Genomic DNA, 14,642 nt, shown 5'->3' on the forward strand with positions numbered 1-14,642 from the left:
CGGGGCCCCACCCCGTCCGCGCGCGCCGCCGCGCGCCTCCCGCTCGCCTCCCGCTCGCCCCCGGCTCGCGGAGCTGAGCTGCGAAGGGGGCCGGGCTGGCGCCGAGGGCGCGTCCCCAAACGGGCACGGGCGCGGACGCGCGCGTTCCTGGGGCTCCGAGGTCAGGTGGGTGTCCCTGCGGGGTCAGGCCAGCTGCTTCTAGCTCGCTGCCAGAGCATTTTCCTCGCAATTACTGGAGTTGACTGCATCTTTTCTCCTAGTCTTTTTCCTAGGATGAAGACAAAGAAGTAATAATTCCTACAAAGGAGAGAAGAGCAGTAAATATGAAGTCTGAAGAACCGGGTCATTGCGATCTACATCACCAGCCACGAGCTCCCGGCTATGGGACACCTTATACGCGGTTCTCTAGTCTCGGGTCCGCTTTCCTTAAACTTTCTCAATTCTCAGTTCAGTTATCTTCAAGTTATCTCTGCTATCTGGTCCTTTGGTCGGACGGCTGCCTCCACAAACAAAATGTCTTTAAGATTCCCTGGCTCGTTTGGAAAGACTGACGACATTAAGAAAAATTAACGAACCTCAAGAACTGTCTGGGTATGTGTATACGGTTCCAGACCAAACGTCGGGCCTGAAGGCCTGACTTAATGTGCCCTAGCTTCCTCCTCTTCCACCTCCGTTTCTCAGAAGGAATGTGTCTTGGTGCCTAATGGAACTGTGTTTTATAGAAAGGCAGTCAACAGTGATCCGGTTAATACTCTTGACTGGCCAAGCCATAATTGGAGTTCTGTGTTCAATCTAGATTGAGCACTTAAAAAAAAAAAAGCAAACTCAGAGAAGCTGGAATTATTTCACAGGAGAGCAGATGATGACGAGAACCCCAAAATGTAACACATAAAAGAAGTACTGATTGAAGTGGGGAGCATTCTCAGAGAAGAGAGAAAGCTACAGGAACATTGAATAAATGAGTCGTGTGATACTAGATTCGTTTCATTTGGTCTCAAGAGATGCAGACTTGAGAGAAACGGGTTCCATGTCCTGAAAAAGGAGATCTTTCTAGCAGTAGTCAGAGAAGTTGTCTGCCTTAGGATATGTGGGGGCCTCAACTACTGGATTTGACCTTAATTAGATTCTGAAGGCTTATTTCATAGGTAGGAGGTGCAAGGGAGCCATATATGGAAAGAACTAGCTCATTTTTTTTTCTTTTCTTTTTTTTTTTTTTTTAAGATTTTACTTATTTATTTATTTGTCAGAGAGAGAGCACGTACAGGCAGACAGAATGGTAGGCAGAGGCAGAGAGAGAAGCAGGCTCCCTGCTGAGCAAGGAGCCCAATGTGGGACTCGATCCCAGGACACTGAGATCATGACCCAAGCTGAAGGCAGCTGCTTAACCAACTGAGCCACCCAGGCTCATGGTTTTTTACAGTCATTCCCAACCTTCAGATTGGATCAGCCCTTGGTCCCAGACTTAAAAGAATTTAGAGGTTAACTTATGAGACAAAACAAATGCATCTAAAGAAGAGAGGAAGCCACGTGATACCGAGAGGTACTAACAGTAAGTGGTAGACATTCATGTGGCAGATTGTTCTTTTCTTATCACAGTTCCCAAGAGTTAAGGGAGAAGAAGGAGATTGAAAATGGACCCTGCCTAGAACTGCCCTAGAACTAACCAAATGCGGCTCTTTACCCTTGAAATGTAGCAGAAAATGTAAACATGCAGCAAGTGCAAAATATACACCAGATTTTGAAATTTAGTACAAAAACAAAAGTAAAATATCTTAATTCTTATATTGAGTACATATTGGAATATTAACATTTGATATAGGGTCAGTCATATTAAAAGTAATTTTACCTGTTTTTTTTTTTTTTAATGTGGCTTCTAGGAAGTTTTAAATTACATAGGTAGCTTGCATCTTATTTCTATTAAGCAATTCTGACCTAGAGGGAAATACACTTCACTGAGCTCTGAGAACTATCTTTGTCCTCTTTGTAATCCCTGGAGGGTTTTCCAAAATGTCAGCGGAAAGAGTCTGATGACAGGATTCCTAATGAAGAGATAGAAGACTGTCTAGAAAGTGTGTTATGAGCAAAGACAAGGAAACAAGATTACAGATGCCCTCTGTAATGATAATGAGTAACCCATTGGTTTATAATGGAAGATGCTTATTGGAAGGCAGTGACAAAGTTAAAATCAAAAGCTAATCTGTAAGAAGACTCAGTTTTTAATTTAAGGAATTTAATAGTGTAGGCAATTAGGATCTGGCAGTTACAAAATGGGATTGTGGGCACCTGGGTGGCTCAGTTGTTTAAGTGACTGTCTTCGGCTCATAATCCCAGAGTCCCAGTATCAGGATCAAGTCCCGAATGGGGCTCCCAGCTCCTCGGGAAGTCTGCTTCTCCCTCTGAGCTTCTCCCCTCTCATGCTCTCTCTCTCGCTCTCTCAAATAAATAAACTTAAAAAAAAAAAAAAAGGAAAAGAAAATGGGATTATATGAATCTCTTGTCAATATTGAGTAGGGTGGGGATGCCTACATGACTCAGTCAGTTAAGGGAACCGGTGATCTTCACTTCAGGTCATGATACCAGGGTCCTGGGCTTGAGTCCCGCATCAGGCTCCTTGCTCAGCGGGGAGTCCGCTTGTGCCTCTGCGTGCTGCTACCCCCTGCTTGTGCACACTCTCTCCGACAAATAAATACCATCTTTTAAAAAATATATTGAGCAGGGTGGGTTGAAACTAATGGGTGGTTGGGCAACCAATTAAAACTCATACTTCAAAATGTATTATTCTAGGGGGACGTGGGTGGCTCAGTGGGTTAAGCCTCTGCCTTTGACTGGGGTCATGATCTTGGGGTCCAGGGATCAAGCCCCTCATCAGGCTCTCTGCTCAGCAGGGAGCCTCCTCCCCCCACCCCACCCTGCCTCTACCCGCACCTGCCTCTCTCTGCCTACTTGTTATCTCTCTCTGTCAAATAGATGAATAAAGTATTTTTTTAAAATGTGTTATTCTGGGGCACCTGGATGGCTCAGTCATTAAGCATCTGCCTTTGGCTCAGGTCATGGTCCTGGGGTCCTGGGATCAAGTCCCTGCATCAGGCTCCCTGCTGGGCAGGAAGCCTGCTTCTCCCTCTCCCACTCCCCCTGCTTGTGTACACTCTCTTGCTGTGTCTCTCTCTGTCAAAGAAATAAAATATTTTTTAAAAAAAAGTGTTATTCCACAAACAGTGGGTTATAGATTTAAATTGATTATGGTCCAAGGTTTCCCTTTCTGTTGTTTCAGTTACCTGAGGTCAACCACTATCAGGATGCAGATGATCCTTCTAATATATCATCAAAGGGACAATAGTGGCCTAATGCTATGTCACAATGCCTGTGTCATTCACTTCACTTCATCTCATCACTAGGCATTTTATCCTCTCACATCAAAAGAAGAAGGGTAAGTACACTACAATAAGATATTTAGAGAGAGAAAAAGACCACATTCACATAGCTTTTATTACATTATATTGTTGTAGTTATTCTGTTATTGGTCATTGTTGTTAATCTCTTACTGCCCCTAATTTATAAACTGAACCTTAACATAAGTATGTATGTGTAGGAAAAAACATAGTATATACAGGGTACTAGCATTGGTTTCAGGCATCCACTGGGGCAGTCTTGGAAGTATCTCACACAGACGGGATTAAAAAGTATGACACGAATCTGTATTGTTTGATATGGAAATTTATCAAGGAGTACCATTGAGTAAATAGTTTGGAAAATAATACATACACAACATGAACCCATATATGTAAAATTATATATGTGTGTGTATGTAACTAGATTATTTGACTAATAGTGCCTTAATTTTCTTAAAATTCCCTCAAAAACAGAAAATCTCAAGATGAAGGTGTTTCCAGCATATTTTCATGGACTCAACAAAGTCATCCATGTTTTTTGGTTCTTTTCATCTCTATGTTCTATCATTCTTAGCATGTTAGCCTTTCACTCTCACCCTTATTACCTCATGAGTTGTCAGAATGGGTTGATAAGCTCCAGACTCATGTCTAGCCCATGAGTCCCTTAGTATCTCAGTATGTGTATCTACTAGGTCTGTTCAGCTCACCAGTGTCCCACAGCCTTGGCTTCTGGATATTTTTGGTTTTACCTATTCACAGTCCATAGGTTCCCCCTCCTTTTTGCATACCCCAACTTAAAATTAACATTGGCTCTTAAAATTACGTATCTGCTGGACCCCAGTGCATTTCTTTGCCTGGAACTGAAGCTTAACCTCTGGGGGATGCTGATTAATAAAAAACTCAATTCTAAAATGAGTTTCCCCAGTCTTTTTAATAAATGATGATGATACAGGGAAAAAAATTATGATGGGAGACGCTGTTGGTTGTCTACACAGTCACCATTTTTCTCCTCTTCCTTAATAAAATGAATTTGTTAGGTCATCAAACAACTAAAGGAATGTGAGCTCTTCCTGTTACCCTGGAAGTAATTCTATTTCCTTTTGAATAAGAATTTTGTAGAGGTGGTCATGTGACCAAGGGATAGTCAGCAAGGGGGGGTTCTGCAATAAGTTTTGTCCAAATGGCAAATATATGCTTATAAGTTCTATAGAGAGCTATTCTTGGGTAACAGTTCAAGATGAGATGGTAGACTTGGCATATAATTTGCCTAATGTTCTTTCCTATACAGTGCTGAAATAAAAATTTAGAAGTAGGAAAACTGAGGAATAAATAAAAAAATGAAGATAGTGTGTGTTTGGTGCATGTACTTATGTGGAGAGGAGAATGCTCAGTGGAGAAGAGAAAAGTAAATGAAACTTGAACAGTTTCCTGGGAAACAAGGCTAATGGTAGAGATTTGACTAGGAATAACACCTAAAACCATTGCCAAAAAATACAGTGAAGAAGCTACAAAAGAGTTGGTTGAGGCATGGCAGAGAGCAGAAGTAAGAATAAGGGCTGAGGGGCGCCTGGGTGGCTTAGAGGATTAAGCCGCTGCCTTTGGCTCAGGTCATGATCCCAGGGTCCTGGGATCAAGCCCCGCATCGGGCTCTCTGCTCAGCTGGGAGCCTGCTTCCTTCTCTCTCTCTCTCTGCCTGCCTCTCTGCCTGCTTGTGATCTCTCTCTGTCAAATAAATAAATAAATCTTTAAAAAAAAAAAATAAGGGCTGAAAATGGGGTTGACATTCTATATATGGTACACTTGACTCAGGCACCACACACATTTCCTTCTTCATTGTACATACTGAGAGCTGACAAAGACACCTGCCACCAAACAAACAAAAAAGACCCCAAAAGTCTTGAAATGAATTGTGCAAATAGTAGAGAGGAAATGAAAGCTTTTATGTTGACAACACAGTGTAATACCATTTTCATTGTGGTACTCAGGGCCAGCATTCAGAGAGCTAGTTACTTGCCTTCTCATCCTAAAGTAAAACCTGATATTTAGCATTCCTGGTCAGTGTTCACAATTACTACGTAGGAGAGAAAACTGGAAGACATCCTGCTTAACTAAAAGCAAAGAAGGGCACCTGGATGGCTCAGTTGGTTAAGTGTCTGCCTTCAGATCAGATCATGACCCCAGGGTCCTGGGAGTGAGATCCTCATTGGGCTCCCAGCTTCTTCCTCTTTCCCTGCTTCTCCCTCTCCCCCTGCTTGTGGGCTCCCTCACTTGAGAGAGCCACCCAGGCCCCCCTGTATAAATAAAACAAACAAATCAGTTACCAGTTTATATATACATACATATTTAATTTTTTAATTTTTTAATTTAATGTACTTAAATACTTTAAACATATAAAATATATACTTTATATATTTTGCTGAATATTTATATGCATTTTATATGTGTATTTATCACATAAGTAGCAAATACAAGTAAATCTTATGTAACATATATAATATAATATATATTTAGATAAATATTTGTGTTATATAATATGTGTATGTGTATAGAAATGTACAATAAAGAATAAACAGGCAAATCAGGAAATCACTGTTATGAAAGAGAGAGAAAGGAAAACAAAAACAAACTCTAGAGGAAACAGATATATTTCACAAAATAGAAGGGAACATTTTTTAAAAACACTCCAATTTATAAACTTAAGTATTCAGAATATATTTTATCTATGAGCTATAAATAAGGTACTCCGAAAAAGGAGCAACCATAGAATCATATAGTTCAGAGACACTGAACACATGATTCCTTAAATGAGAAATTCAAGGGAAGTACCAGAGATAAAATCAAAGAAATCTAGAACTTAGCATACAAAGACATAAACAGAAAATATGAGAAAAGATGAAGAGTCACAGAGAGCCAATCCAATGGACTAACATTCAACCATTAGAAAAGAAAGAGATTTAGAAAAAAAAGTGAGAAAAAAAATTTTAATTATAAGAGGGTTTTTTAGAATGTAGAGAGAAATGTTTTCAGATTGAGTAGAAAAAGATAGGGTATCAGAACATAGAAGGAAAAAGATTGATACTTGGAGATATTATCATGTAATACCAGGAATAAAAACTAGGGGGGCACCTGGGTGGCTCAGTTGGTTAATCGACTGCCTTTGGCTCAGGTCATAATCTTGGAGTCCTGCATCGGGCTCCCTGCTCCACAGGGAGTCTGCTTCTTCCTCTGACCCTCTCCCTTCTCATGCTCACTAGCTCACTCTCATTCTCTCTCTCTCAAATAAATAAAATCTTAAATAAAAAGAATAAAAACTAGGAATACTAGTCAGTAATAATAATATAATAAATCCCTAAAGTTTATAAACATAAAAGACATGTTATCAACAAAAGAATTAAAATCAAACCTATTGGGGCACCTGGGCGGCTCAGTTAGTTAAGCTTCCAACTCTTGATTTTGACTGGGGTCATGATCTCAGGGTCACGTGATCGAGCCACTCAATGGGCTCCTCTGTGGATATGGAGCCTGCTTGAGATTCTCCCTTTCCCTCTGCCTCCCCAACCCTCTCTCTCCTCTTCAAAAGAAAAAAAAAAAAAATAGACCTAACAGCATTGGGCCCTAGAAGACAATGACAGAATATTTTCAAAGTCTTAATGGTAGATATCGTTCACTATAGATGTCTATATTTCTTCAAATTAGCAATTAACTGTAAGAGCAACATCAAGATTTTTAGACCATCAAATGTGGAACTGCAGAAGATTTTCCTCCCATGTGATCTTCACCCCAGCAAAAATAAGGCCAGAAACTCTGGGAAATAGTTCAGAAAAATAAGGCTGAAAACATGTAATTCTGGAAAAGGTATACCAATCTTAGAGGCAAACCGACATTCCCAAAAGGGGCTGTGCAGCATGTCTAGAGAGAAAGCAGTATAGATGAAAGAAGGAAGAGTTCAAGGAATAGGTTTCTATGGAAGTAAGTGGGAAATCCAATAGGATAAATGATAAAATAGGGAATTTTTTTTAAGTGAAAGCTGTAGTAAATCAAATACTACAAGGATAAAATATGTAAAGGGGTGGTAAAGGAAATTCAGAAAAAGAAAATCATTAGGAAAAGGGTCAGAACAGTTCAGAGGACTACCCTTAGGTCTGAGAGGAGAAAGGGAGCTAGCAAAAGAGAAAGAGTAGCCAAAGAGGAAAGAGATTAGCAAAGATATTGAAAATCACTTTTTGAAAAAGTCATCAAGGTTAATTCCTGCTCAGAGTCAAGGAGAATGGAGACTGAGTTAATGTCTTCAGAGATTTATGTAATTGATGGATTGGAAACAGTTTTAGTAACTTGACAGGGATGGAAATCAGATGGCAAATTAAGAGAATAAATGAGGTAATGGAGACAGGGATGAGAATCATTTTTGTCTAACAAATGCATGAAAAAAGCAGAGCAGTGGAGGAAATAATAGGGTCCAGAGAAAGACTTTTGTCTGTGTGTGTTTTTAAGATAGGAAAACAAGCAAATGTCCAAGATACTGATAGAAGGAAAAAACTTATAAGAGATGAATTGAGTAAAGATAACAGTGAGGTAAAGTGAAGACAGACAAGGATACACTCGAGACCATATGTGAAGTTGTTCTTAACCTTGGGAGAGGGACTTTTTCCTGTGAGACAAGATGAAAGAAGTAGAAGATGCTTCAAAATACATGAAAAATTTAAGGTATTGAAGGAAGAATGTCTAGCTATAAAAATTTCAAAGTTGAATATACAATATGAATGGTATGCTTCTTTTAGCAGCCTTGGATTTATGGCTTGCTCAGTGTATGAATATTCTTAACTATTTCTTATAAGATAGTAAGATACATTGAATTTTCATAATTTACTATAAAATACAGAAAAAAAAATTCAAACATGCAGACATAGGTTAGGTTTTAAAAAGCAACACTACTCAGTCAATCTAAACTTAAGAAATGAAAACTCCAAGTCAGAGAGTTCTCATTGACTAATTTGACTTGAGATCTACTTAGTTGCCCAAATGCCAGGTGAGAATCAGTGACAATTGTGAGTATGCATATGAATATAGGTTTGTTTATATAAATGGGATTGGGGGAAAGAAGATTAGGGGTAGTTAGCTTCAAAATGATTAATTTTTAGCTAGCCTTTTCATATCAGGAGCTAGGTTTGCCTATCTTTCTTCCTCCCTCCCTTTCTTTCTTTCTAAGATTTTATTTATTTGTTTGGGAGAGAGAGGGAGAACACAGAGGGAGAAGCAGACTCCCCATTGAGCAGGGAATGCGATGTAAGACTCAATCGCAGGACCCTGGGACTCTGAGCCAAATGTAGATGCTCAACCAACTGAGCCACCCATGCACCCCTAGGTTTGCTTTTTGCATGCAAGCAAATCACCCAAAGCTTGAGGTGCTAACATATTTATTACTTAAAGCACTGTGTGGGAATGGAAGAAACTTTCCTTGCCAACTGTTGCTATTCTGTGATTTCTCCCAACAGAGAAGTTAAGGAATTATTTAGACTGTATATGAGACCCAGAGTAACAGTAGCAATAGAGTTTTCACTCTCAAAACATGATAGATGAGTAATTGGTTTGCAAGTTCATTGGGAATGTCACAGGTATAATCTGAAACTGGTCCCTGTATTTGGAGAACAGGGAGAGACCAAAGAAAGAAGAAGCCCACTCTAGGTTTCTAAGTGGCAAATTTAATAACCAAAGGGAACTTACTTACTCAAGTTTGTTTTAGGGTACAAGACAAGTGGATCCCTAGATGCATCTGTCGAATCTTAAAAGTTTATATAGAGGCCTTAGTCAGGTTCAGTCAAGTACCTATACTATCTTATACTGTCTAAATAGTTTCAGCACCACATCATTATCCCAAGGCAATGTCCTTGGGGCAGCTGCTGGGAGCATGAAGGCAAGCGGAACTCACATTCCAAAGATAACCGGTAGGCAGAGGTGCCTTTGATTGCCTGGGGTCAGCTCAAGGGTCAACCAGCAGTGATGTCTTTTCAGTCACCCTCCCCCAAGAGCAGTCTTGGAATAGTGCAGTTGTATTCAGGATTTAGTCATCCAGAGATCCAGGCATCTTCTTGCTGTTCTACAATTTCTAGTGTAGTGTTCTCATCTAATAATATGAGATGACTTGCAACCAAGACTATATTCCAAGTAGCAGTCTAAAGAAGAAGAGGAACAGAGGGACCTATTTTGGGAACATGAGCTGAAAGTACACCCTCACTTAGTCACATGACCACACTTAATTTCAAGGGCAGCTGGGAGAAGTAGTTTTTATTTTAGGCAAAAATATTATATATTGCAGTTAAAATTCAGTTCTGTTGCCATGAGAGATAAAGACATATTTGGAGATAAATGTTTCACCCACAATCCTTTTCCTTCTCAATTAAAGCAAACATATTGGTATTAAACAGATAAGGATAGCCTCCCTTCACTTATCAGGACTGAGCCATGGGAAACAATAATATGAAGACTAACTTTTATCTCTTTTATGCACATAAAAATTGAGCAAGTAAAAAATGGCAATATATAATGATGGATATTAATTATTTTAAGAATTAAAATTTGCTGAAGTTTAGACTATTCTTAAGGATTTTTAATATGGTCCAAATGGAGCTTCCATTCATTCTACCCACAAGTAATTAAGCATATATCACATAACCCACACTTCGCTAAGCATTGTGAACTCGCCAAAGGAAAGTGTGATATAATCTCTATTCTCAGGGAATTTAGAGGAACTTATAGTTTGAAAAGGAGACAAATTTAACACAAGACTCTTAAAGAACTATTAAGTGCTGAGTTGTGTGATACTTTATGAGTACAAAAGGAATGCAAAGCAAAGATAGGGCTTCATTGGCTGTAGGAGATTAAACACGTTTGCAAAAAATGTATGGAGCTGGGCATATAAGAATAGGTAGAATTAATTTATAAAACCTTTCATATGCAAAATCATGTATATTTGTAAGATTGATTCTAGAGAATAGAGGCATGTTGAATTTTAGAAGTCCAGACTCTTGCTAGTAAGAGCTTGAAAATACTGACTTGATAGTCTATAAACAGGCATTCTGTTTTTTGCTCTATGTTGTATCCTTAAGTACTAACTTGAAACATAGTAGACACCAAATGGTTGTCAGTTAAATGTACTTTTCCTTTAATACTCAAGTGTTTCCTTTATTATGTGATGGATTAAAATTTTAATTAAGGTATAGCTTTTTTTCAAAATTGAGGTGTATTAAAGTTTACATATCTTATGTGTACAGTGCTATATGCTACCTCACGTGACTGCTATCCAAACGAAGATATAAATATTTCCAGCATATCTTTTTTTTTTAAGATTTTATTTATTTATTTGACAGTGAGAGATCACAAGTAGGCAGAGAGGCAGGCAGAGAGGCAGAGAGGCAGGCAGAGAGAGAGAGAGAGGAAGGGAAGCAGGATCCCCGCTGAACAGAGAGCCCAATGTGGGGCTCGATCCCAGGACCCTGAGATCATGACCAGAGCCGAAGGCAGTGGCTTAACCCACTGAGCCACTCAGGTGCCCCCATTTCCAGCACATCTTAATTCTCGCTTTTAACCCTCCCCGTCAGCATTTAAGCCCCCGTATCCCACCCCAGCCACCCCAAAGTAGCCACTATTCTGACTTCTGTCAACATAGATTACTATCTTGTTTTGAAATTCACACACATGAAATCATATAGTATGTCACTCAGTACTTTTTTCATGTTGTTGCCACCCTGGCCTTAATTTATATATTGTATTGATACTTCAAAGAGATATTCTCCACCCTCTGTTTTAAAAGTCTTTTCTTATGGGAAAATCCCATAAAGGTATGTAGAAGGTGTTTATTATAATATACATTAGAGGTGTTACTGACTTTTAAATTTCAAAGAGAGATTGTGTTCACTTTAAAAGTAGGTAAGGTCAGGATAGCCTTCGTCCTGAACCGTGGTAGTACAGCTTGGTACTTCCAAAGTGATGGTCAAGTTAACTTGCTGTGGCTTTGTTACTCTAACAAACCTGAAAATGCCCTATGAGAAGTTTAGGCCAATTACAAAGTTAGAGGCAGAGTCACCACACAAAACCACCCTCATTTCTGATACCAAGTGCAAGTTTGCAGGAGGGGGGTGGGGATATGGAGTGATTCTCCCAAATTCAGTTTCAGTAATTTTCAGAAAGACCCACAAAACCACTAAAAGCTATTATACTATGGTTATGGCTTATTAAAAGGAAATGATAATAGATTAAGATTAAAGGAAAGCACACATAAAACAGAGTCTAGAAGACTTCAAATGACAATCAGTTGTCTTCTAGCTATGAAGTCAGGACACATTAATGTTCTAGCATCAACATGTGACAATATGCATGGAATACCACCAATCAGGGAGGCTCACCTGAGCTTGGTGTCCAAATGTAGGTCTCAGTTTCCAGGTTCACTGATACTGTGTGACCCAAAAGCCCCACCCAAAATCTTACTGTTAATCTTTTTTTTACTGGCTAATACACAACCTAAGACGATATGGGTGTTGCCAGTCCCCAACCTAAATCAAATTGTTAGACTACTCATTATAACCCAAGACCCTCAGATAACTCCTTCTTAAAAGGGTAAAGGCAAAAGCCAGGCAGGCCTTCTCTTTGGCTCTAATTCATTGCTATACACCCCCTAAATCTCCACTTTCCTCATTGGGAGGATTTGTTGTTTACAACCCCTGAAATTAAATTGTTCAAAAAAAAATTATTTCTCAACTACCAATTTTTAAGTTTATATTTTAAAACATTCTGAATGATTATGAAGCATCTCAACAAAGAAAATTAAGATTAGAATAGGATTACTAACATTTTCTTTTTCCTCTAATTGTCCAATATATATAAATAGGAAGATGCTACCAGACTTACTAGCTTGTAATGCATTCTCTGTTAAGTTTCACAACAGCTAGAAAATAAAATTGAAAGTTTTTCAGTAGACTATAGTGCCAGAAATGATAATGAAGGAAAAATGAAGCTATATAGTAACAGTTCAATGATTTTGAGGCTTGGGAATTGTGTAAGTTTACAAGACCTCCCTAGAGAGAATATAAACAACCGAAGACCTCTGTAAGAAACACTGAGTTGTTAAAAATTGCCCCCATATTTTAAACATTCTTTCTTTGCATATATGTGTTGAGGAGTCATCACTAAGGAAGTAATACCATTATAGTTTAAAATGAAATTAGAAGATTTAAGTGTTAAGGTCCCATTTATTAATATTCAAGTTTCTCTTAAAATAATTTTAATTGCATTTTGATAGGTTTAGCTCTTCCTAGTTTAGACATGAGTTGTAATTTTTTGTTGTTGTTCTTTTTAAGATATAGTAGAGATATAGGACTTAAGTGACAAAATAGTTTAGAGATAGAAATTCTAATCTCTAGGAGCTTAATAAGCAAGACGAGGAAATTTAAAGTCAGTCAACTCACAGGTCAGACAGGCAGTTATTATAGTCATTGGTCAGGAAGGGCAAGGTTCAAGTCAGGCATAAGATTCGGGTTTCATAGGCTCAAGACACTCAGACTAGAGCTATATTTAGCTAACTCTATGCATTGATGTGAAGGTTCATTCATCCATTCATTTGTGAAACTGAGTAGAGGAAACCTCATTTAAAATGGAGTCAGGAGGCTAGAAGGGGGAGCTTTCATGCCTTCCTACTTCTTGTCAAGAAGAGAGCTATCTTGTGTTCCCGATGGGAAGAAGCCTACCTTACTCCTCCAGCAGGAAGAAGAAAGGATTTCTCTAGGCCCAGCAACAAGCCCAGTCAGTAAGAAAATATCACAGCTCAAACAATGAGAAATCATCACTCTGCTGGACTCTTACTTTCTTCAGTGGATTTTCATTCACAGCAGTCCCTCAACCCCCAAATTCTTCCTTTTCTTGATAATGTTTCTCTCATTTGACCTGGGGGACCTGCCTGTAGCTTGGCATAGCTTGCATGTCCAAATTGCAAATCCTCTGCTATTATTGAATAAACACATTTTGCGGGTCAAATAACCAGCTGTTTTTCTTGTAATGTCAACACATTCAAGTGATACACATGCTGAGTACCTACCTTAAGTCAGCAGACTCAGTAGCAAACAAGACAAACACTGTGTTGGCTTTTTAACAAATGATAGCTATCTGTCACTGCTCAAGTACTTGCTATTTGCCAGGCGTAGTGCTAAGCATTTCTTCCTGGAACTCTAGAAGTGTTTATTATTCTCACTTTTGTTATGTAGATTTCACAGGAAAGGCAATTGAGACTTAGGAGGTTGACAATCTGTCCGGAAGGGAATGTCTAACCACGATTCAGCACACCCTCTAAAGCTGAAATTTCTTGCTATCAAAAGGCTCTTTCGAGTAGTAATGGACAGTTTCTCAGTATCTGAAAAAGTGTTTTTACCTTCTCCAGGACTTTTCAGTTTCTTTGCTGGTTACAGGAGCGCCATCTTTTGACAAGATGTGGAATTTCATAAAAGAGGACTTAAGGGAACTGAAGACAAACTAGTCAAGGCTTACCTTGTTCTCTTTATTAAATGGGTTATTGTCTAGGGTTACCATGTTTTCTAAACTAGAAGAAAGGACTTATTTTGGTTACAGCTCTTGGTCAATTGGTACTTATTTTGCTATTATGAAGAAGAAAGAAAAATAGGGACAGATAATTAATTTTTGTATATTAGTACTTAAGATGTATATTCAAGATTGCTTACAAATAATTTCTTCCTTAAATATGTGATGTTGATTTCATTAATACCACATTTAAAATTTTTAAATCTAGGTTCAATGAATAAACAAAGAGAAAAATTGTCCTACCCCGAACACAAAGTCTCGGATTTACACAACTCTGAACAGACCTAGTTACTTAACAACCGCTAAAGTGAATGTTTTGAAAAAATAAATGCTGACATATGTACTCTGTGGGAGAATTTTTCCTTTTAAGCTTTCACAAAGACACAGCAAGAAATTATAAATACATATATAAGCAAAACAAGATTAAGCAACACTTTTTCATTGTGTGTGTAGCACTAATTATAGTGTTTCCTTTTATAAAAGCAGAAATAGTATAATATCTTCTTAGAGCTAGAAGTAGACGACTATATCCTAGCAATAGCAAGCCTGTATGTTAAGACCACCTCCCACAGACACGAACACTAGCTGCCCAGAGCTGACATCAATCCCAGAATTCTTTTTCTGTTTAGCCATCTTTTAACCTAAATGAACCAACTCAACTTGCCAGGAATT

The 14,642-nt window shown here is 38.6% G+C and overlaps 1 long non-coding RNA gene across 1 annotated transcript; it reads left to right on the plus strand.

Annotated features, from left to right (window-relative positions):
* The first annotated feature begins 25 nt into the window (after window positions 1–25).
* On the plus strand, window positions 26–14,283 carry LOC101669887. The gene is made up of 4 exons (XR_001181988.2): window positions 26–165; window positions 261–591; window positions 3,272–3,427; window positions 14,179–14,283. It is a non-coding gene; the product is annotated as an uncharacterized LOC101669887 (long non-coding RNA).
* Window positions 14,284–14,642: the final 359 nt, after the last annotated feature.

Source organism: Mustela putorius, unplaced genomic scaffold, assembly GCF_011764305.1.
Source record: "Mustela putorius furo isolate JIRA1106 unplaced genomic scaffold, ASM1176430v1.1 tig00000759_pilon_pilon_pilon, whole genome shotgun sequence".
NCBI classification, from domain to species: domain Eukaryota; kingdom Metazoa; phylum Chordata; class Mammalia; order Carnivora; family Mustelidae; genus Mustela; species Mustela putorius.